Here is a 23,481-nt window from a genome sequence, read left to right on the forward strand (position 1 = left end):
CCCTACTACAGTGTCCACCATATTTACAGGCCAATCCTCTTCTGGTTTGTACAGAAACTTGGGTCCTTCTATCCATCTGTTGTTCTTGATAAAATCTCCAGCCCTCCTTCCTCTGGATGCATCGTCAGCTGGATTCTCCTTTGTGCAAACATATCCCCACTGTGATGTCTCTGTGGCTTCCCTGATGATGGAAACTCTGTTGGCAACAAAAGTATGAAACCGCTTGTCCTCATTCATGACATACTTGAGTACAGATGTGCTGTCTGTCCAGAAGACTGATTCTTGCAACTGGAGCCCCAGCTCTTTCTTTAGCATCAGATCAACACGGACAGCAAGAACAGCTGCAGTTAGCTCCAAGCGGGGAACAGTGATAGCCTTTAAAGGTGTTACTCGAGCCTTGCCCATGAGGAAGGACACATGAATGTCACTGTTGTTATTCTGGATTCTAAGGTAAGTGACTGTGCCATATCCCTGTTCGCTTGCATCTGAAAAATGATGAAGCTGCGCATGTGTGTAGGAACCCCAACTCATGGGCTTAATGCATCTCTCAAACTTGAATTCAGAGAGTGCATTAAGTTCCTTCAACCACCGTGTCCAACCACACAATATCTCATAGGGCACAGTCTCATCCCATCCAAAGTTCCTCCGGCATAGCTCCTGTAGCATGATCTTAGCAGGTAACACTACTGGTCCCAAGATCCCAAATGGATCGTATACTGAACTGGACACTGACAACATTCCACGTCTTGTGCAAGACTTCTCCTGAATCTCCAGTTTGAACTTAAATGAGTCAGTTTCCGCACACCACAACAAACCAAGAGCTCTCTCAACAGGCAAGCTGTCTTTGTCCAGATCCAGCTCTTTCCACTCCTTGGCTCGACACTCCTCAGGAAGGGTTTGCAGGACAGTGGGCTTGTTGCTTATCCATTTTGTCAGAGTAAAACCTCCTTGCTGACAGAGATTGGAAAGATCTTGAACCAAAGAAACTGCTTCCTCTTCAGATGCCATACTCTTAAGGCAATCATCTACGTAAAAGTTATCTTTGAGAGTCTGAACAACCTCCTCATGGAATTCACATTGATGATCATCTGCTGTTTTTCGCAACGCAAAGGCAGCGCAACTTGGAGAGGAGACAGCCCCAAAAAGATGGACAGTCATACGAAACACTGACACTTCTTTTGTAAAATCTCCGTTCTGCCACCACAAGAAACGGAGGAAATCCCGGTCCTCTTCTGCCACTCTAACCTGATGAAACATTGCCTGTATGTCTCCCATGACAGCTACCGACTCCTGCCTAAACCTTAGGAGAACACCAATCAATGTACTTGTAAAATTGGGACCTTGCAGAAGGACCTGATTTAATGATGTTCCTTTGAATGCCGCACCACAATCAAAAACCACCCGCAGGTTCCTCTTCCTGGGATGACGTACACCATGGTGAGGAATATACCACACCTTGCCGCTGTCTCCTTTCAGCTGCTGAGTGGGCAATTGCTCTGCATATCCTTTGTTAATCATTTCTTTGAGGAATGCTACATACTCCTCATAAAACTGCTCATCTCTCTGAAATCTCCTCTTCAATCCAAGTATCCGCTGTTTTGCCAAAGAGAAGTTGTTAGGAAGATACACATTTTCCCTTTTAAATGGTAACTTCAAGGTATAATGATTGTCCTCAAGCTTGACAGAACTCTCAGCAATCTCCAAGAATCTAATATCCTCTCTTGACAATCCTTGCTCTTCTACAGCTCGCTCATTGAAGTCATGGTTGTATTGTTTAAGCAACATCTCCTCCAGTCTACACACAGAAATCCTGTTAACCACTGCAGAACAGTCTTCATCCTCAAGGCTGCCTGCATTCAAAGGACCATTGATGATCCAACCTAATGCCGTTCTTATAGCATAAGGGCCATCCCCATGGCTATTTATGACTTCCCAAGGCTCCATCATCTTGGGAGCATTGTTTCCAATCAACAACTCAACGTTAGCCATTATACGGGGAACTTTAACCTTTGCCAAGTAAGGCCATTTGGACAAATCTCCTTTAGATACAATGTTATCAGAACTTACGGGCATTTGTTTCTGTGTAAGTGTTTGTGGAAGCTGATAGAAGATGCTACCATTAATAGCAGATACTTCCAAACCTGAAAGTATGTATGCAGGTACAACTCTTTCCTGTCCCATAGTTTGTAACAGAAACTGAGTTTTTCTACCAGAAAGATTGAGCCGCTGCATAAGGCTTTCTGTACAAAAGGTCGCCGAACTGCCAGGATCCAGGAATGCATATGTCTGGATTATATGATCTCCTTTACTGGCCTTGACTTGAACTGGTAAGATAGAAAGAAGACAGCGATCCTTTCCGGCCCCTGTATGACCACATGTTTCAGTTGATCCCAAGAACTTGTGTGCCTCTGACTCCTTGGAAGCTCGGTTGTAGTTGGCTGTATTTCTGTCTACATGAAGCACAGTGGGATGGTGCTGACTACATATCCTACAAGTCAACCGCTTGCCACAGTTACGACTCATGTGCCCAGCACTTAAGCAACCAAAGCAAAGTTCTTTCTCCTTTAGAAATTCCATCTTTTCCCTATGCTTCCTCTTTTCAAATTGTGGACAGAACTCCAATACATGATGCTTAGCACAACACAAACATAATGGAATTACTTTAGATTTATTTGATGGCAATTCTCTTCTCATGTTCTTAGTAGTTACCCCAGATTCCACAGGTGCAACGGTAGTGGCAAAGATGTTTCCTTTAACTCTACCTTCTGGGCGTAGCTTTGACCGATTAACGGGCCTCACGCTAGTTGGCAAGTCTCTAATATCACCAAACAAAGGATCCATTAGGATACTAACCTGTCTTTCAACAAATTGAACAAGATCTTTGAACAAAGCTCTGCATTCAGTAGTTTCCAGAATGTTATGTGCAACAACTCTCCACCGTTCTCTGAGCTTGAAAGGCAATATAGATATAATGACTCTCATATTGCTTGGCATATCTAACTCCTGAAGGTACTGCAGCTCCTCAGTGACATTGCAACATCCACGCAGAAAGAGAGCATAAGACTGCAAAGCATTAACATCCTCCCCCTTTATTGAGGGCCAAGACAAGGCTCTATACTTATTGCCAAAATGTTCCTCCAATAACTGTTTTGCCTTGGTATAGCCCGAGTTAGGGGTCATGTGAAGACAACTGCGAACCAGCTCCCTAGGCTGCCCCCTAGTAAACTGTTCCAAATAATACAAGCAATCACTATGACTTGCCTTCTCCTCTACTCCCTTTTCAAATGCTCTAATAAATGAAACATACTGAAGAGGATCTCCATCAAACAAGGGAATGTCTCTGGCTGGTAAAGATGTGCAGCGTTGCTGATGGACAAGAGCTGCGGTTATTTCATTTTGTCTTTGCATTATGGTGACAATGTCACCACCCTGACACTCGATTTGTGGCTGAGAAATCACATTAGATGCAAGATGTCCATGAGACTGAACTAATGTCGGTTGAGAAATCCTATCAGGTGCAAGACGTCCATGAAGTTGCACTGATGCATGCTGAGAAATCCTGTCAGGTGCAAGACGTCCATGAAGTTGCACTGATGCATGCTGAAAAATCCTATCCGATGCAAGAGGTCCATGAGGTTGAACTGATGCATGCTGAGAAATCCTATCCGATGCAAGAGGTCCATGAGGTTGAACTGATTCATGCTGAGAAATCCTATCCGATGCAAGAGGTCCATGAGGTTGAACTGATGTTTTTCCTAGTATATGCTGGGAACTCCATCTTTCTAAGTCCGTACATTCCTGCCACGTCTGCTGACGAATGTCCTGATACGGCACAGAAGATGGCAAAGGAGGATCCACTACTGATACTTGGGTTTCCATTTTACTACATACAGCAGATTGAAACTCCTCTGCCATTGGATTCAATATAATTGAGGAAGCTTTCTCCCTTTCCTTTTCCAATTGAGAATGCATATTATAAGAGGCTTTAGAAACACTGTGACATTCAGAGGCCTGTAAAACTGCAAGTTTAGCAGTAGATTCTGCTAGCATTGCATTCAACTCCAGTTGCTCCTTTTTCCTCTTTATCTTCTGCTCTTGCTCCTCCAAAGCGTGTTTTTCCTTTAACATTGCCATACGAGCAAGCAGTGCAGCCTTATTTGCCTCAGCTATAACTCTTGCAGAAGAAACACTACTGCATGTACTCGCTTTACTTGAACGTTTACTACCAACATTTGAAATACTATCATGTGGATCAACATCATCAACCTTGTCATGCATGACCTCATTTAAAGTAGACCTAACTTCATTCTCAGCACATGATACCCACATTTTGACTTCAGCAATAAAATCATTATTCACAATCATTTTTGCTTTAAACCATGTGTCATGTTTTTCCTTCTCACTTTCAGGTAACATACCCATCAAAGAACCATGAATACCTTTTGCTTCATCACACAAATTTAAAAGATCATCAAAAGCACTTTGTACATCTTTTACATTTCTTTGTTGCATCAGACCTTGCATATTTTTTCTTAAATTAGTAGCTTTAATTAACACAGACTTTCTATCACTCTGTAATTTTTCAACCTTTGCAACAAATGCTTTAGGAGTTAATTTCACAACACGTTTTTCTTTGTTCATTTGAACATCAAGGTCATTTAAAGCACTCAACTGTGGCGCTTCCATAGGCCTGTGTTCACTTTCAGATGTCTCCATAATACACAGGAAGTCAAAAGCACAATCAAAACGATTTGAAACTAGTTCCCAAAGTTAATTATTTTCTTTGACGACCAATGCATTGGATTTATGTCCCATGATGTGTGCACACAAAATGAAATGGCCATTCAACAATAAGTAGCGCTACTAAACATACCTCTTCACGTTGGGCGCCATTGTTTAAACACAGCTCCTCTGCTGACGTTTATAGAACAGCTGCGATATCTTTCGTTGCGCTGACGGATAGTCCGTAATTCAGAAGGAGAGACGTGCGTGTATAATCCACAGATGCGATTTCAGCTGACCTTGGTCGTTGGTAAAGTCAATGCAAAGCTCTTCCAATATACTTGCTTCCCTTCTGCAAATTATGAAGCTCCAAAGTCACGTATAGGCTAAACACAGTTCCTTTTAGGTTGATAACCGTTTTTGACTAAATGTAAGCAGCCAAATCTAATACTTTAAGCTGCTGAGGGATGCTGGATGGTGCTTGTAATGGACGCGCATGCTTGGGTTACTATTAAATGGAATGTCCACACAAGATGTTAATATTGCTCATTGTTGTAGATTTATTTTACCATTACTGGTCTTCATTTCCATATAGGCAAGAATCCAAATGAACAGTCAGTAAATCCACCAGTCCTTCACCTTTACAATGACTTGCATAGCATGGTACAAACAACCTAGCGTAGCGGTCAAAAACGGTGTGCACCTTCCCTCCAGCAACACCTGCTCCCTGAAGGAAGGTTCCCACCTATATATTGTGAACAATTAAGCAAGAGTGACCCCTACTGGACGTACTTGTACATAAGACCAAAATGGCTCTTACAATTACTATTAAATGTTTATTTGAATCAGGTGGCGTCTGGTTATTTGTTAATCTAGCCACTGTGCTAAATAAAAACCTTGCATTGGCGGCGACCGTTGGATCATCTGGTTGAAATGAGAGACAGAGCTGTGTGTCATCAGCATAAAAATGGTAGAGAATCTATGTGCCTGTATGATGGGACCCAGAGATGTCTTGTATGTGGAGAAGATGAGGGGTCCAATAACTGATCCCTGAGGAACCCTATTGACCAGTTTATGTGCTTTGGATACCTCCCCTCCCCAAGTCACCCTGAAAGACCTACAGTGAGATAATATTCAAAGCATACATGCACTGGATGTGCTGATTTTAGCCTCACATATCTGACATATGAAACACCTGTGATTCAGTAACTAGATGCTAATGCACTTACATTCGTGTAAATTAGCCTTGTTGTCAAGTCAAACTGAAATAAGTGAAATAATAATAATAATAATAATTCATAAGTCAATCAGAGAGAGGGGCGGAAGAAAAAAAGTCTGCTGTTGCGTGAGATGAGATGAATGCTTCTCTGCCAAAACCTAAAGCTGGACGCAAGGAAAGTGCACAAATATCCAAATCGTCATCATATCCTGGAGTGGCAGCCAGTGAGAACTTTAACTTTGATTTGGTAAATGAAGAAAATGATGGTGGTGTGGCGGGAGACTGATTGAGTTTGTGACGCAGCAACTGTTTGTGTTTGGCACAGAAAGATTTTGTGACTTTAACTGTCCATTAAGACACTGTTCTTGCTAATAGTAGTTTTGTATTGTGAATATTAATAGCCGCGTTTCCACCGCAGGAACTTTACCCAGGAACTACGGACTTTGGGCTGGTACTCTGTCTGTTTCCACTGCAGGAACCAGGAACTTAGGCCCCGTCCACACGGAGACGCGTTTCTGTGAATATGCAAAAAAATTTTATCGGATAGGCGTTTCGTCCACACGGATCCGGCGTTTTCGCAAGGTGAAACCGCTATTTTTTGAAACCGGGTCCCAGAGTGGATAAATTTGAAAACGCCGTCTTTGCGTTTTCGTCTGGACGGCTAATCCGTATATTTTCTGAAACTATGACGTCATCAGCCCACGTCTCTCCCCTAGTCAGACACCTCTACGTCTAGTAACAGCAACAAAAATATGAACAAACACTGAACGATTGTCTTTTTATTAACAAACATTAATACTGATTAATAAATGTATTGTTCCATGTTCGTTTGTGTACCACGCGCAAGGTTTATGAGCATAGTCCAAGTCTTCTTCTCTGTTTTTAGTGTATCTCTCACGCTGCAGTTTTCCACAAGTTCATCAAACAACCGCAGTAAGAATATTTCATCAAGCACGGTGAGTAATGGCTTCTCCTACAATTGTTATTTGCACCTCTTGCCACATGTACAGTTTATCTATCTCTGTCGCTGATGAGGGATTCACATGTGATAAATGCAGGGAAACAGTTAGGCTGACAGAGAAGATTTCAGAATTAGAGACACGCATCCAAACTTTAATTGAGGACAGTAAGAATGTTAGGGCTCTAGATATGGCTTTGGATGCGTCTAGCTCAGGGATTCCTGTACATTGTCCGGTTCCAGCAGAGCCCCTGCAGCAGGGCAACTGGGTGACGGTGAGGCAGCGTAGTCGTGGGTCAAAACACCGCTCTTCTGTTCCGATCAAAACATTAAACAGGTTCTCCCCACTCAGTGATGCACCCACTGAGAAACCTGATGAAAGTGCTCTAGTTATTGGCGATTCTATTGTACGGAACGTGAATATAGAGACACCAGCCACCATAGTCAAATGTTTACCGGGAGCCAGAGCGCCTGACATCTTGGCAAATTTAAAAGTGCTGGCTAATGCTAAACGTAAATACAGTAAGATTGTTATTCATGCCGGCGCTAATGATGTTCGACTTCGCCAGTCGGAGATCACTAAAAATAACTTTAAAGAGGTGTGTGAACTTGCAAGCATGATGTCAGACACTGTAATATGCTCTGGTCCCCTCCCTGCTTACCGTGGTGACGAGATGCATAGCAGATTGTCATCACTCAATGGCTGGATGTCTAAGTGGTGCCCACAGAATAACATAGGTTATATAGACAATTGGACGAGCTTTTGGGGCAGACCTGACCTGTTTAAAAGAGATGGTCTTCATCCCTCCTGGGGTGGCGCCACTCTTCTGTCTAGAAATATGGCAAATAGTCTTAGTGTTTATACTTGACTAACTGGGGCCCAGGTCAGGAAGCAGACAGACTGGCTAAACCGACCGTCTGCTAGCTGCCTCCCGTCACAGAGGTCAGTTAATTCTCAGCACATAGAGACTCTTTCACCTAGATATCACACTATAGAGACTGTGTCTGTTCCACGAACTAGAAAATACAAAAAACGTCCAAACCAAGTTAAGGTTAACAATTTAATTGAGGTTCAACAAATAAAAAACAAATGCAATATGGATAAACAAATGATAAAGATTGGCTTATTGAATATCAGATCCATTTCTACGAAAACACTTTTTGTAAATAATATGATAACTGATCATAATATAGATGTGCTCTGCTTGACAGAAACCTGGCTAAAACCTGATGATTACATTATTTTAAATGAGTCCACCCCCCAAGATTATTGTTATAAACACGAGCCGCGTCTAAAAGGCAAAGGGGGAGGAGTTGCTTCAATTTATAATAACGTTTTCAGGATTTCTCAGAGGGCAGGCTTCAAGTATAACTCGTTTGAAGTAATGGTGCTTCATATAACATTATCCAGAGAAACCAATGTTAATGATAAATCCCCTGTTATGTTTGTACTGGCTACTGTATACAGGCCACCAGGGCACCATACAGACTTTATTAAAGAGTTTGGTGATTTTACATCCGAGTTAGTTCTGGCTGCAGATAAAGTCTTAATAGTTGGTGATTTTAATATCCATGTCGATAATGAAAAAGATGCATTGGGATCAGCATTTATAGACATTCTGAACTCTATTGGTGTTAGACAACACGTTTCAGGACCTACTCATTGTCAAAATCATACTCTAGATTTAATACTGTCACATGGAATTGATGTTGATAGTGTTGAAATTATTCAGCCAAGTGATGATATCTCAGATCATTATTTAGTTCTGTGTAAACTTCATATAGCCAAAATTGTAAATTCTACTTCTTGTTACAAGTATCGAAGAACCATCACTTCTACCACAAAAGACTGCTTTTTAAGTTATCTTCCTGATGTATCCGAATTCCTTAGCATATCCAAAACCTCAGAACAACTTGATGATGTAACAGAAACTATGGACTCTCTCTTTTCTAGCACTTTAAATACAGTTGCTCCTTTACGCTTAAGAAAGGTTAAGGAAAACAGTTTGACACCATGGTATAATGAGCATACTCACACCCTAAAGAGAGCAGCCCGAAAAATGGAGCGCAGCTGGAGGAAAACAAAACTAGAGGTATTTCGTATTGCTTGGCGGGAAAGTAGCATATCCTACAGAAAAGCATTAAAAACTGCTAGATCTGATTACTTTTCTTCTCTTTTAGAAGAAAACAAACATAACCCCAGGTATTTATTCAATACAGTGGCTAAATTAACGAAAAATAAAGCCTCAACAAGTGTTGACATTTCCCAACACCACAGCAGTAATGACTTTATGAACTACTTTACTTCTAAAATCGATACTATTAGAGATAAAATTGCAACCATTCAGCCGTCAGCTACAGTTTCGCATCAGACAGTGCACTATAGACCCCCTGAGGAACAGTTCCACTCATTCTCTACTATAGGAGAGGAAGAATTGTATAAACTTGTTAAATCATCTAAACTTACAACATGTATGTTAGACCCTATACCATCTAAGCTCTTAAAAGAGGTGCTTCCAGAAGTCATAGGTCCTCTTCTGACTATTATTAATTCCTCATTGTCATTAGGATATGTCCCCAAAACCTTCAAACTGGCTGTTATTAAGCCTCTCATAAAAAAGCCACAACTTGACCCCAGAGAACTAGTTAATTATAGACCAATCTCGAATCTCCCTTTTCTGTCCAAGATACTAGAAAAGGTGGTATCCTCACAATTATATTCCTTCTTAGAGAAAAATGGTATATGTGAGGATTTCCAGTCAGGATTTAGACCGTATCATAGTACTGAAACTGCTCTCCTTAGAGTTACAAATGATCTGCTCTTATCATCTGATCGTGGGTTTATCTCTCTATTAGTTTTATTGGATCTTAGTGCTGCGTTTGACACAATTGACCACAACATTCTTTTGCATAGACTTGAACACTTTGTTGGCATCAGTGGAAGTGCATTAGCATGGTTTAAATCGTACTTATATGACCGCCATCAGTTCGTAGCAGTGAATGAAGATGTATCATATCGATCACAAGTGCAGTATGGAGTACCTCAAGGCTCAGTTCTAGGGCCGCTACTCATCACGCTTTATATGTTACCCTTGGGAGATATCATCAGGAAACATGGTGTTAGCTTTCACTGTTATGCTGATGATACGCAGCTCTATATTTCCTCGCAGCCCGGTGAAACACACCAATTTGAAAAACTAATGGAATGCATAGTCGATATAAAAAATTGGATGACGAGTAATTTCTTACTGCTAAATTCAGAAAAAACAGAGGTGTTAATCATAGGGCCTAAAAACTCTACTTGTAATAACCTAGAACACTGTCTAAGACTTGATGGTTGCTCTGTCAATTCTTCGTCATCAGTTAGGAACCTAGGTGTGCTACTTGATCGCAATCTTTCCTTAGAAAGCCACATTTCTAGCATTTGTAAAACTGCATTTTTCCATCTCAAAAATATATCTAAATTACGGCCTATGCTCTCAATGTCAAATGCAGAAATGTTAATCCATGCATTTATGACTTCAAGGTTAGACTATTGTAATGCTTTATTGGGTGGTTGTTCTGCACGCTTGGTAAACAAACTACAGCTAGTCCAAAATGCAGCAGCAAGAGTTCTTACTAGAACCAGGAAGTATGACCATATTAGCCCGGTCCTGTCCACACTGCACTGGCTCCCTATCAAACATCGTATAGATTTTAAAATATTGCTTATTACTTATAAAGCCCTGAATGGTTTAGCACCTCAGTATTTGAATGAGCTCCTTTTACATTATACTCCTCTACGTCCGCTACGTTCTCAAAACTCAGGCAATTTGATAATACCTAGAATATCAAAATCAACTGCGGGCGGCAGATCCTTTTCTTATTTGGCGCCTAAACTCTGGAATAACCTACCTAACATTGTTCGGGAGGCAGACACACTCTTGCAGTTTAAATCTAGATTAAAGACCCATCTCTTTAACCTGGCATACACATAACATACTAATATGCTTTTAATATCCAAATCCGTTAAAGGATTTTTAGGCTGCATTAATTAGGTAAACTGGAACCGGAACACTTCACATAACACCGTACTTTCTACATCATTAGAAGAATGGCATCTACGCTAATATTTGTCTGTTTCTCTCTTGTTCCGAGGTCACCGTGGCCACCAGATCCAGTCTGTGTCCAGATCAGAGGGTCACTGCAGTCACCCAGATCCAGTACGTATCCAGACCAGATGGTGGATCAGCACCTAGAAAGGACCTCTACTGCCCTGAAAGACAGCGGAGACCAGGACAACCAGAGCCCCAGATACAGATCCCCTGTAAAGACCTTGTCTCAGAGGAGCACCAGGACAAGACCACAGGAAACAGATGATTCTTCTGCACAATCTGACTTTGCTGCAGCCTGGAATTGAACTACTGGTTTCGTCTGGTCAGAGGAGAACTGGCCCCCCAACTGAGCCTGGTTTCTCCCAAGGTTTTTTTCTCCATTCTGTCACCGATGGAGTTTCGGTTCCTTGCCGCTGTCGCCTCTGGCTTGCTTAGTTGGGGTCACTTCATCTACAGCGATATCATTGACTTGATTGCAAATTAAAACAGACACTATTTCAACTGAACAGAGATTACACAACTGAATTCAATGATGAACTGCCTTTAACTATCATTTTGCATTATTGAGACACTGTTTTCCAAATGAATGTTGTTCAGTGCTTTGGCGCAATGTATTTTGTTTAAAGCACTATATAAATAAAGGTGATTGATTGATTGATTGTATCTCTGTGGCAGAATTACAGCGCCACATACTGGTCTGGCATGTATACTACATCATTTTGCGGTTTCGTGTGGACGCGGATATTTCTTGAGACGAGGAAAAAAAAGATCAGATTGGGGTAAGCTCCGTCTCCGTGTGGACGGGGCCTTAATAAAGTTCAGCGTAATAAATTGCCCCTCAGATCCACACACTCAGCGGGAGATCAGTGCACATGTACGCCTAAAGCACTCTCACCTCGGCTATACCTTCTGGTATGTGCCGCTGGCTCTGATGTCTCTTTAGTGGTTAAACATAAATATAATTTGTTTTGGGTAAATCTAACAGGTTATCTTTGGTCTGTATTCAATTTATCTATATGTTATAAAAATAAAAATAAAAAGAGGCAATTGATATAATATTTCGTTTTATTGTAATGGCTGTATATATACACATTTCCCTAAATTAAGTGCATTTCTTTATCTCACTCCCAAGTCGAATGTGCAAAGTCCGAACTACCGATGATGCAAGTCAAAAATGTGCATACTTTGTATTGAGAAATGCGCGCAGACCTGCGGCACCAGACTATTTGCCCAATCTTAACCTGCAACTCTCTGTCACACTGTAGAGAAATTAAATATGGACAGGAGGAGAAGCTCGCAGGCAATCTTTTACTGCTTATGAGTCTATCGGGGGGACGTGGAGGCATGAAGTCAAGGGAGAAGCCCATAGAGAGTCCATAAAAGCGTCCATTTCTTTTACTGTCTATGGGTCTGAGCCGGTCTGCCATGACGGTAGGAGACGCTATTGGTTGCCAGAGGCAACGCCTTCAGAACTTCACAGAGGTGCGACGAAACATTCCAGAGCTCTTTCATTTTTGCGCATTTATTGTTTCAGTGGGACAGAGAAGGATCTACGAATACGAAAAAAGTAAAGGAAGAAAGTAAAGCAATACAAAAAGATAAGGCGAAAGAAATGGGACCTTACAGGAACAAGCTTACACCAAGCACAAAACAGTGAGAAGCTCTCAGGCATCCAAAATATCGATCCATATGAGGAAGTCGGGCATTTTGGAGGCACAGAACGTAAACAATGCCACTGAACGGACGAGCAAATTTGTCTGATTATTGCTGCTAAAAAATTTTCGAGTTTTGGTCTGTACTTATCGGCCGCATCGGTTAAAAACATTTTGAGTTCAGTCAAAAGTTAAAGAGAAGAGAGCAAAAAAAGTTATTAAAGAAGGCGTTTGTGCTTTAGACAGGTACAGTTACAGCATCAGCTAATCAACCACATGCACATGTGTAAATTAATTTTTACAAAAAGCTCGAGTGATTCAATGGGCATCTGAATGCATTCAGGACACTCTGGCTCTTGAGCAACCTGCTGCTCAGTTGATTGACCTTGGACACCAGCTGGTCCTGCTGTTGCTTAATGTGCTCCAGAAGGCTTAAAATGTGCGCCTGAGCAACTGTTGAATACATAGTATTATAGAATAGTTATGTTATAGGGAACATGCTTAAAGTCGCTGCCGAAACAAGGCTTTGTTGTTGAAGAGTGCCAGACGAGCAGACAATTATTATTTTTGAAACCAGCGCAGCGAGGGGAAAAAAAGCTGTAACGTTACATACCAGCCTCCTACAGTTCTGCAGCTCAAGACGCAGTAGTCCAGCGCGTCGGCTACACATTTCCATGTTGTAAAATTTAAATAAAACAACATATCTATCGCAAATGTAAACACCTCCATCAACGCAACAAAAGCAGCAATAATCGGACAAATTTGCGAGTCCGTTCAGTGGCATTGTTTATGTTCAGTGCCTCCAACATGGCCGACTTCCAGATTGATGACGCATCCGTGAAAACCCTCTATATACATGGTTATTTATTAATGTTTTAGCTAGCGTGCTTTAGTTATTTACATATTCTGCAGACAGATTCTGCTCATCAAATTTCAGAGTCTCCAAACACTGCAGCTGACTTTTGTTTTACCGGAGACAGCCTTGGAGGAGAAAAATTGTATGTCTTTAATTTGTTAGTATATCATGATTTTCAAAGTGCAGAGTAAATTTTATCACCTCTATTCCCAGACGACAGTAGGCCAAATAGGCTTATTCTCTCAATTATATATACATACATGTCTTTACGAATTGCTGTACAGTTCAGCTCACAAAATAGACACCTGTTCTCAGGGCCGGATTAACCATACAGGCAACTGGGCAATTGCCCAGGGGCCCAAGACCTCTAAAGGGCCCAGGGCAGCAAGGGCACGAGCAAAATACTGTATCTGGTATTCTCCCGGTTTATATTAAACAAACTGTCAACACGGGCTTTTGCGCTGCACAGAGAGACGCTGCGCTGCCTATGACTTTGAACGTGAGTTGTGAGCGGTTGAGAGTCAGTCTCATGCGGACGACCAATGAAGAGAGGGCCTCAAGTTAAGACCCTCTCCTCATTGGTCAGTCCGCATGAGGCGGGTCAAATGTTACGCCGAGCGGGTTACGTCCAAGGGGCAAGGAACTCGACCGGAAGTTGAAGTCGGGTGGGGGCTGCCATCTTTTAGCAGAACTTCACTTGCGTTAGCATTCCCATTGACTCCCATTCATTTTGGCGTCACTTTGACAGCGAATAACTTTACATCTGAGGCGTTTAAAGACTCTGTTTGTCCATTATTTATTTCTAAAGATACACGACAATGTATAAAGGGCTCCATTACCTTCTATGTTACATTATGGCCCCATATAAACAGTTTTTGTAAAAAATAGGCTAACGATTGCGTCATAACCACTCGGCTCTCTGTCGCATTACCGTACAGACAGGAGGAGAAGCTCGCAGGCAATTAACTTAATATGGCGTACTGGAGTTACATTTTAAAATACTATACAAAATAATTAATCAGAATACTTACTCCTGCTCACTAACGACAAAGAACTCCCCGCTCAAGCTCGCCGTCTCTGCAAGATTAACGATGGCAGTTTGCACGCACAGCCACTTAGAAGATTTACATCTGGCAGACAGGTTGCTGATGTCGTCAAGCTTCGTTTGAGTCTGCGCGTCAGAAACGGAAGTGCTAAAAAAAGCTAAAACTGGGCTTCATTTGTCTCAATTGAGTTCCAATGGGGTCGCTGTGTCCATTTCTTTTACTGTCTATGGTTACGTCAGGCGTTCCTACAACATAAAAAAATCTGACATGTAGAAGCTAAGTGGGAGTGCGAAGCGGAAATAAAAAAGGAAAAGGACATCAGAAACGCAGAAAGTTTAAAGTATATACCTAAAATAGGTAATTTATTCACTCCTGTTAATGTTGCCGACAGTTCTGTTAAGTCCGCTTCTGTCAACGACGAGGACAACTCAGCTAGCCAGGACTTTTCTACACCACCAGCTTACGTTTACACCAGTTTGCACAGTCAAACTGCAAAAAAACAGCCATTGTTTAAAATATGTGTTTGCCAAATGAAGGCATTTCAAATTCAAACATGCACTTCGTCATTATTTAGGACTAAAATTGTGTGTTTTGCCAGATTATGTAGCATTTATTTCTGTATTTTCTTCTTCAGAGAAATTGACAGATTTCTAAATGTTTATGTAGCACTAAAATGTTTAACTGGTTATTTGTGCTGTGATATGTTGTTGTTCTATTTTAAAACAAGTTAAAATGAGCTTAGGATAATAATGTTTATGAGCAGATAATAGCGATACTGCATTTTATTTATTTATTTTTTCCTTGAGGTGCCAGCTTCATTAAAATGCTATAAATTGTGAAAGTGAAAAAGAAAAGAAAGAAGTGAAATTGAAAGAAAAGAAAAAGAAAGTGACGTGACATTCAGCCAAGTATGGTGACCCATACTCAGAATTTGTGCTCTGCATTTAACCCATCCGAAGTGCACACACAGAGAGCAGTGAACACACACACAAACTGTGAACACACACCCGGAGCAGTGGGCAGCCATTTATACTGCGGCGCTCGGGGAGCAGTTGGGGGTTCGATGCCTTGCTCAAGGGCACCTAAGTCGTGGTATTGAAGGTGGAGAGAGAACTGTACATGCACTCCCCCCACTACAATTCCTGCCGGCCCGAGACTCGAACTCACAACCTTTCGATTGGGAGTCCGACTCTCTAACCATTAGGCCACAAATTGTTGTGGAGGGATAACTGGCAGATTTCAAATTGTTTGTGTTGGACTAATAACTTGATTGCCTTGATGAATTCTGAGGAAACAGGGTCACCCTGTCAGGGTGATTTCTGCTTAAAATGAGCTGAGGACCAAAATGTTTCTTGATGTGTTGTCTGTGGTCTTCTGTTATAGCACTATCAATTCAATACATTTCTATTGGGAATAAATGTTGTTAAATAAACAATGGTTTGAAAGTGGTTGCTTATTTATTCATTTTTGTAAAAATGGAGGATATTTCCCTCCCTCTCAATGTACTGGGTCAATTTTACCAGAATATACAAATGCTGATGTGTTTTGTTTTCATAGCATCATATGTGTGAGTGAATGTCTTTGATAGGGGACATAGTAGTGCACTTGTAGTTCTATGAGCATTTAAATATTTGTAAATCAAAATACACCTGATAACAGTTAGAATTTGAAGTATTGAGTATATTTACTGTATATTACAGTAATATATTCTGTATATGACCATATTATGGTGATCCTGGGGTCGTGATTGATGGGGCCCTTGAATATTGTTGCCCAGGGTTCAACAAAGTGTTAATCTGGCCCTGCCTGTTCTCATTACATTTTTATTATAATGTTATGTTTCATCATACTAACTTGTGTTTAAACAATGAAAACTGTAAAATGTATTTAGAGGAAAGGGCATTTTATAATATGTTTACAGGATCCTCTGTTACCAGACCCATCCATTCATCTGAAGGACTGTGAAAATATGAATGAACCCTTTGAACCATCGGTGACAGTTTCCACATGATAAATAGAAAGGACATGGCAGAGGATAATAAGGGTTTTGATTTCTCACTGACATGAAATATCATTTAATTACATTAAGTCTTCTAGTCAGAATTATATCTGATTAAATAAAAATAAATAGTAGTTCATGTTTGTTTTGGGATAGTATTCCATGAGTCTTTTGTCCAGAACAGTTTAAATGGGTGCTATTCTTCAGAAAAATTCTCCACTTTCTTAGGTTTTCCAGTATCTTTTGCATATTTGAACACTTTTCCGCAATTATATGTTTTGAGAGCCATTCTTTTGCACTGAGGACAATTGAGGGACTCATACAAAACTATTTCAAAAGGTAAACACATTTATTGATTTTCAAGGAAGCAATACAATTTATTAAGAGACACAGGGTGTGAACGACTTAAACTAGATGATCAGGGAAAATGCTTCAGTTACTTAACGTAATCTCGGTTCCCTGCGATAAGTCAAGTCAAGTCAAGTCACCTTTATTTATATAGCACTTTAAACAAAATACATTGCTTCAAAGCAACTGAACAACATTCATTAGGAAAACAGTGTGTCAATAATGCAAAAGACAGTTAAAGGCAATTCATCATTGAGTTCAGTGATGTCATCTCTGTTCAGTTTAAATAGTGTCTGTGCATTCATTTGCAATCAAGTCAACGATATTGCTGTAAATTAAGTGACCCCAACTAAGCAAAACAGAGGCGACAGCGACAAAGAACCAAAACTCCATCGGTGACAGAATGGAGAAAAAAACCTTGGGAGAAACCAGGCTCAGTTGGGGGGCCAGTTCTCTTCTGACCAGACGGAACCAGCAGTTCAATTCCAGGCTGCAGCAAAGTCAGATTGTGCAGAAGAATAATTTGTTTCCTATGGTTTTGTCTTGGTGGTCATCTGAGACAATGTCTTTACAGGGGATCTGTCTCTGGGGCTCTAGATGTCCTGGTCTCCGCTGTCTTTCAGGGCTGTAGAGGTCCTTTCTATGTGCCGGTCCACCATCTGGTCTGGATACGTACTGGATCTGGGTGAATACAGTGACCTTCTGATCTGAAACAGACTGGATCTGGTGGCTACGGTGACCTCGGAATAAGAGAGAAACAGACTAATATTAGCATAGATGCCATTCTTCTAATGATGTAGCAAGTACATCGGGTGTTATGGGAAGTGTTCATGGTTCCGGTTTACCTAGTTAATGCAGCCTAAAAATCCTTTAACCGATTTGGATATAAGAACCATATTAGTGCGTTATGTGTAAGACAGGTTAAAGATATGGGTCTTTAATCTAGATTAAAACTGCAAGAGTGTGTCTGCCGCACATTGAATTAAGATTTTCTGCAAAATACAATAGCTTACAACATTTATAAATGTTGTAATTAAGAACAAGAAGGCAAACATGACCCCTTCACATTCATCAAGACCATTTAGAAACTGTCTAACAATAAATAATAATAATAAATATAAGGATGGAGGATGTAAACTATGGAAAACTAAAGGTATTCAGACTATTAAAGACTTGTATATGGATGGAATACTTACATTTCAAGAATTGAGTGATAAACACCAGATTCCCTCAAAACATTTTTTTTAATAAGTTTTATGTCTTCCAGGTCTACAGATATTATGTACATTTCCAAACTGTCATTAATTGAGGAAATAATTGAAAAAATACGTTTTACCGCACCCGAAAGCATCTTGAATGTTAGCCTAATCAAAACACAACTGCCTGCTAGCTTTGTTGTCCCGCTCTGACCTCTGACCGCCGTTGACGTCTCCTCGGACTTAACTAGCTTGCGCCTCTATATAAAAACAATCATGTGCTGGCGTTAATGTGACGTAATGTAACAGTCTATGGTTAAGATAAACATCATCACTATTTTTAGTTAATTAATAAATATTGAAATAAATTGTAGATAGGACATTTGTAAATTTTATTTTATTTTTATTATTATTATTTTTTTGTCCCTCTGTCTGGGCCCCATCCCGCCAATCGGGCCCTAGGCACGTGCCTAGTTTGCCTTTGCGTTAATCCGGCTCTGATCATTCGACTGAGCATCGATTCATGCAGCTTGTATTGTGGCAAGTGACAACAATATGGGAACTAATCCAATCACGCTGCACTATGAGCAACAAATACATGATGCTCTGCGAGCTCAGTGTTAGAGCACTAATAAGGGCTTTAAGGGACTTAGGCATTATCTCGCCCCAAGCTTAGCTGAGGGCATGAGAAACCACTACCCACAGGAGGATTAAACAGATAGAATCTGTGCCTGCAGAGTGGGGATATCCAAGTTATAGAATCGGGCAAAAGTGGACGGCGACGACCACAGATCTCCCTGACAGATATGCTACTGGACCATGTCCATGAGGAGGCCATTCCCCTTGTGGAGTGGGCTCTCATACCAATAAGGCTTTCCAGTCCTTCTGATGCATAAGCCAGAGCTATTGCATCAACAATCCAGCGAGACAGTCTTTGCTTAGTGACTGGCAGACCCTTCTGGCGGCCTCCAAAGGAAATAAACAGCTGTTCAGAACTCCCTAAACAGTTTAGAACATTCCACCCTCAGAGCCCCAACATGGCAGAGAGCGTTCGGTCTCTGCTCACCATCTGCAGTCATTGAGCCCAAACTCTAGACATGCGGTGCTGACCGAGAGCACTTGTAAGCCACCCACATAATTAACCAACGCCTAAGCGAGGAGAAGGGCTATTTTAAGTGATAAGGCCCAAAAGTCAGCCGAACTGAGTGGCTCAAATAGGGGCCTTTTAAGTCCCGACACTGCACAGTCTGAGGGGCGAGGAGGATTTGGTCTCCTCGTGCCCTCCAGAAATGTAATGACCAAGTCGTTTCTGCCTATTGAATGGCCGGCCTCGAGAAAATGATTTGCCGTGATGGCCGCCACATATATTTTGAGTGTGGATGGGCCACATCCCCTATCCAGTAGCTCTTGCAGAAAAGTCAGAACGCAGGACATGTCTCATGAAAACGTGTCCACTTGAAGGGCAGAGCACCAGTTGAAGAATACTGACCATTTCTAGCCATAGAGCCATCTTGTGGATGGGACCCATCACACATGAAGGCTCCACAACTCTGGCCAGGGATGCCAAATCATGCCTTTTGCCTGCAAGAGAAGGACCCTCGGGGCCATCGTCACCAGCTGTATCAGCTCTGGAAACCAAGCCTGGTTCTTCCTTAGTGGAGCTACTAAGAGGAGGGAGCATTTGGTTTCCTTAAAAACTCTCAGGGGCGTGATTCATCCCCGGTGTGAGGGAAGCCACCAATCCCTGAATTGTCAGGAACTGATCCAGCGAGATCAATGCCCGCATTAGGGCGGAGTCCAGAACTGTTCCCACAAAGACAGTTTGTCATCTGGGCAACAACTGGCTAGACGCTCTAAGTGGCTAAGAAATAGCTCTTTTCGAGAGTTCAGTTCCCGTTCTGGTCTTGCTAAAACCAGCCAAACATCAAGGTAATTCATTACGCAGATTTCCATCTGCCTGCACTTCGTAAAAGTGCGTGGGGCCAGGGACAGTCCAAACAGAAGGACTGCATATTGATACGCCACTCCCTCGAATGCGAATCTCAAGAACGTTCTGTGACAGGGGGCTATGTGGATGTGAAAGTAAGCATCTTTCAAATCCACGGGCATAAACCAATCCTCGGGGCAAATATGAAAAATGATTTTCTTCACAGTCATTATCTTGAATGACCGGCGCATAAGCGAGCTGTTCAGATGTCTGAGATCTAGAATGCATCTGAGTCCACCGTCTCTCTTTGGAATGAGGAAATAGCAGCTGGAAAAGCCTGACTCACTGTTTGCTGGGGGCACTATTTACACTGCGTCTGTCACTTTCCTTCTGGAGGCCACGCCCATCCTCACTCCTGTCTAAAACAGGCATGAGGTCCTCCAGGGGACCACAGCCTCGATACAGCACCCCAAGTGTATGGCTTGGAACACTTTGTATGACCACCATTGTGTGCAGTGCCGAGCCTGCAGGGCTTAGATGGAAGTTTGATGTATCCCCTTTTGTTAACACCATCAACAGTGGTGTGAGCTGCTGCGGTAAAGGGGTTTACCCATGCCAAGTAGGGGGTTCGCCACGAGCCAAATAGCCTTTTCGGTAAGACTGGTGAGTCGAGGAATGTCATTTTTTCAGCATCCCTGATCTCTGTCAGTGTTAGCCAGAGGTGGCACTCTAATACCACCAGGCTGGCCATGATCTTGCCGATCGATTGCGCCGTGGCCTTAGCAGCACACAGAGCGATATCTGTTGATGTGCACAGCTCTTAAAGGCCTCTTGGTTCTCTTGGCAAAACTCGTCCATACTGTGTTTGGTGTATCCACTTTTGTCAGCACCGTCAACGGTGGTGAGAGCTGTTACAGTAGAGGGGTTTACCCATGTAGGGGGCTCGCCATGACTTGGTAAGCTTGTCCTGGACGGCTGGCAAGAAAGGGACTGGGCACTGGCGGGAAGAGGGGCTGGTGGAAAGATCGCTGGAGTAGAGCTGTAATCGGGCCCGACAAGTATATTTCGATTGACAGCTTTTTAAGCCCGAACCCGTTTACAGCCCGACATTATTCAAATGTGCGCACGCACACAGCTCTTTTGCCTTTTGTCAAAAATGAGTCATTTATACATGTTTTAGCATGATTTATTCATAACTAACGTAGACTAGGCCACTTGAAATTTGGAATAAAGAAATAAAACAAGTCCTCTGTGACATCTTAACATCTCAGCACTCTAATTAGACATAGACTCATTTAGCCTATAAATAGACCACACACCAATAAAAATGAGTCTTTTTTTAACAAATTAAATTAAATTAAGACACATTTTAAATTACGATGGGTATTTGGCAATAACGAAATTATGATAAAGGCTCCGCCGGATTTGCTTTGTCACTATAGCAGCTGACATTTAATAAAAGAATAATGCCAACATTAGCGTAAATACTCTGTCCACATTATGCATTTAAGACTCAGTGAATATTTAGTTATCATTTGAAAAACCTTTACTCACAGAGATTAGGCTAAGCCTACATGTTTTTGAGGAGGAGAATTATTGAATCCACTGTAAATGGCTTCAGCGCGCTCCTGCGCTCACTGATGGTGCGTCATCATTATTCTCATTATAAACACGGTCAAAACTTTTCCACAACTCAGACTTTACTTTAGTTGCTGGTGCAACCAAAACATAATCGCCAGAGGCAAGCCTCTGTTACACTTACTCAGCATCCATTTTCTCATCTTCCTCGCGCTAATCGAAACAGATCACATGACCGCTCGTTTACCTCGCAAACCGGAGCGCGAGCCTGAGCCCGGCCCGAGCCCGCGTAAGATGATATAAATTAAGCCCGAACCCGACCGAACCCATCGGGTCCTATCGGGTCCCGTCGGGTTCGGGCAAAGATCTTCAGCTCTACGCTGGAGGGTCTCTGGCAGGAACCATTCGTCCAATAAGCCATGGGCAGGCCTATTTAGCCCACCACTCGAGTCCCAGATCCTCCACGGCCTTTGTGAGGATGCGGATTAGCTCAGCGTCTGGCTTCAGCCTCAGCACCTGAGGGGGCGGGGCTGCTTCGAGCTCTTCACCGGAATCACCCCATTCCTCTGTTTCTCATGCCACCAAGGACACAGTCATCAGCGGTGCATCATCAATGATGATGTCCTCCTCGGATGCGCCGAATGTTCACGAAGCACACCAGCACAAGGACGTGGGGAAGGTGGGGCCTGCGGGCACTGGGCCGAAGTGACACCACTCAAGCCCACTGAGAGAGACCCCTTTTCTGCTGTTTTTTCCTCTTAGGGGAGGAAAATTCGGAAGCCCACAGCCAATATACTGGAGGAATTCTCCACCACGCGTCTCAACCTGGCCTGTCAGTAATCCTGCAGGTTCGTGCCTTTACAAATAACTGTCAGTACAGTTACTAGACAGAACAGATGATGAACATACAGGTAGATTGAGACTGCCCTCTGCCAGTCTGGATCCAAACGCACTGCGGCCCAACACACCTCCATCACTCTCACGCCCAAATGCACCAACATCGATGTAAATAAACCTATAGTTCGCATCAGCAGCTGCCATAAGGATAATAAAATAAAATAAAAATCTGTGTAATTGTAGAAGTCGCTGCCTGATTGTGGTGGTGCTCTGATGCAAACATGCGGGAGAAAGCGGATGACTTGTGAAAGCAATTCATCAAATTTTGGCGCCGACATCCTAAAGTACCGGAAATGTCTCTCCTCATCCAGGCTTCACATGGGAAGAACCAGAGACACAAACTCCCCATCCTGATCTCTTCTTCGATTTAAAGGGCGAACATACCACTGTCTATCTCTGTGCTGCCTTTGTTGCCGCCGATGTAAAATCAGCTCTCTTCATCAACCTCTTCAGTTGCCATTTTGATCTGAATATCATGTGACCCTACTCTACTAATATCACCCGACTCTACTACCCCCTGTTGCGTCAGCGGTGTATTGCATACATGCATCGCCCGTTACACTTGTGTCCACTGTTTAGACTATGAAAGTGAGCGCATCGCTCGCGTCGCTCTCGTTGCTTGCGCGCGTCGACTATGTAACGGCCATAAGTGTTGTAGATAGAATATGTGTGTGACTGTCTGATTGAGAGAGCGGTAATCACTGTCCTGGCTCGATTGCAATTGTTTTCATTATTGTGTTTGTCTTTTGGTTAGTTTACATTTTTTATTGTTTCTTTTAAAAATGATTTTATTTTTTAATCAGTTTAATGATGTACTGTTAGAGTTTGTTTGCAAAATATTTTTATCAATCTAAATTTTCGCAGTCCTGCTGAGTTTGTTTGATAATATTTGTAGTCCTGTTAAATGTTTATTGCGTTTTGTTGATGCCTTGCTGTGTTTGTGGCTTTGATGACAATTTTTAGGCCTACATGACGCATTTTTGTATAGA

The 23,481-nt window shown here is 42.1% G+C and overlaps 1 protein-coding gene across 3 annotated transcripts in view; it reads left to right on the forward strand.

Moving 5' to 3' along the window:
• The window catches only part of LOC127935744 (H-2 class I histocompatibility antigen, Q9 alpha chain), a 273,397-nt gene that overhangs the window by 183,525 nt on the left and 66,391 nt on the right, over nt 1–23,481 (forward strand). The window lies entirely within an intron of this gene.

This window comes from Carassius gibelio, chromosome A19 (assembly GCF_023724105.1).
Source record: "Carassius gibelio isolate Cgi1373 ecotype wild population from Czech Republic chromosome A19, carGib1.2-hapl.c, whole genome shotgun sequence".
NCBI lineage: Eukaryota > Metazoa > Chordata > Actinopteri > Cypriniformes > Cyprinidae > Carassius > Carassius gibelio.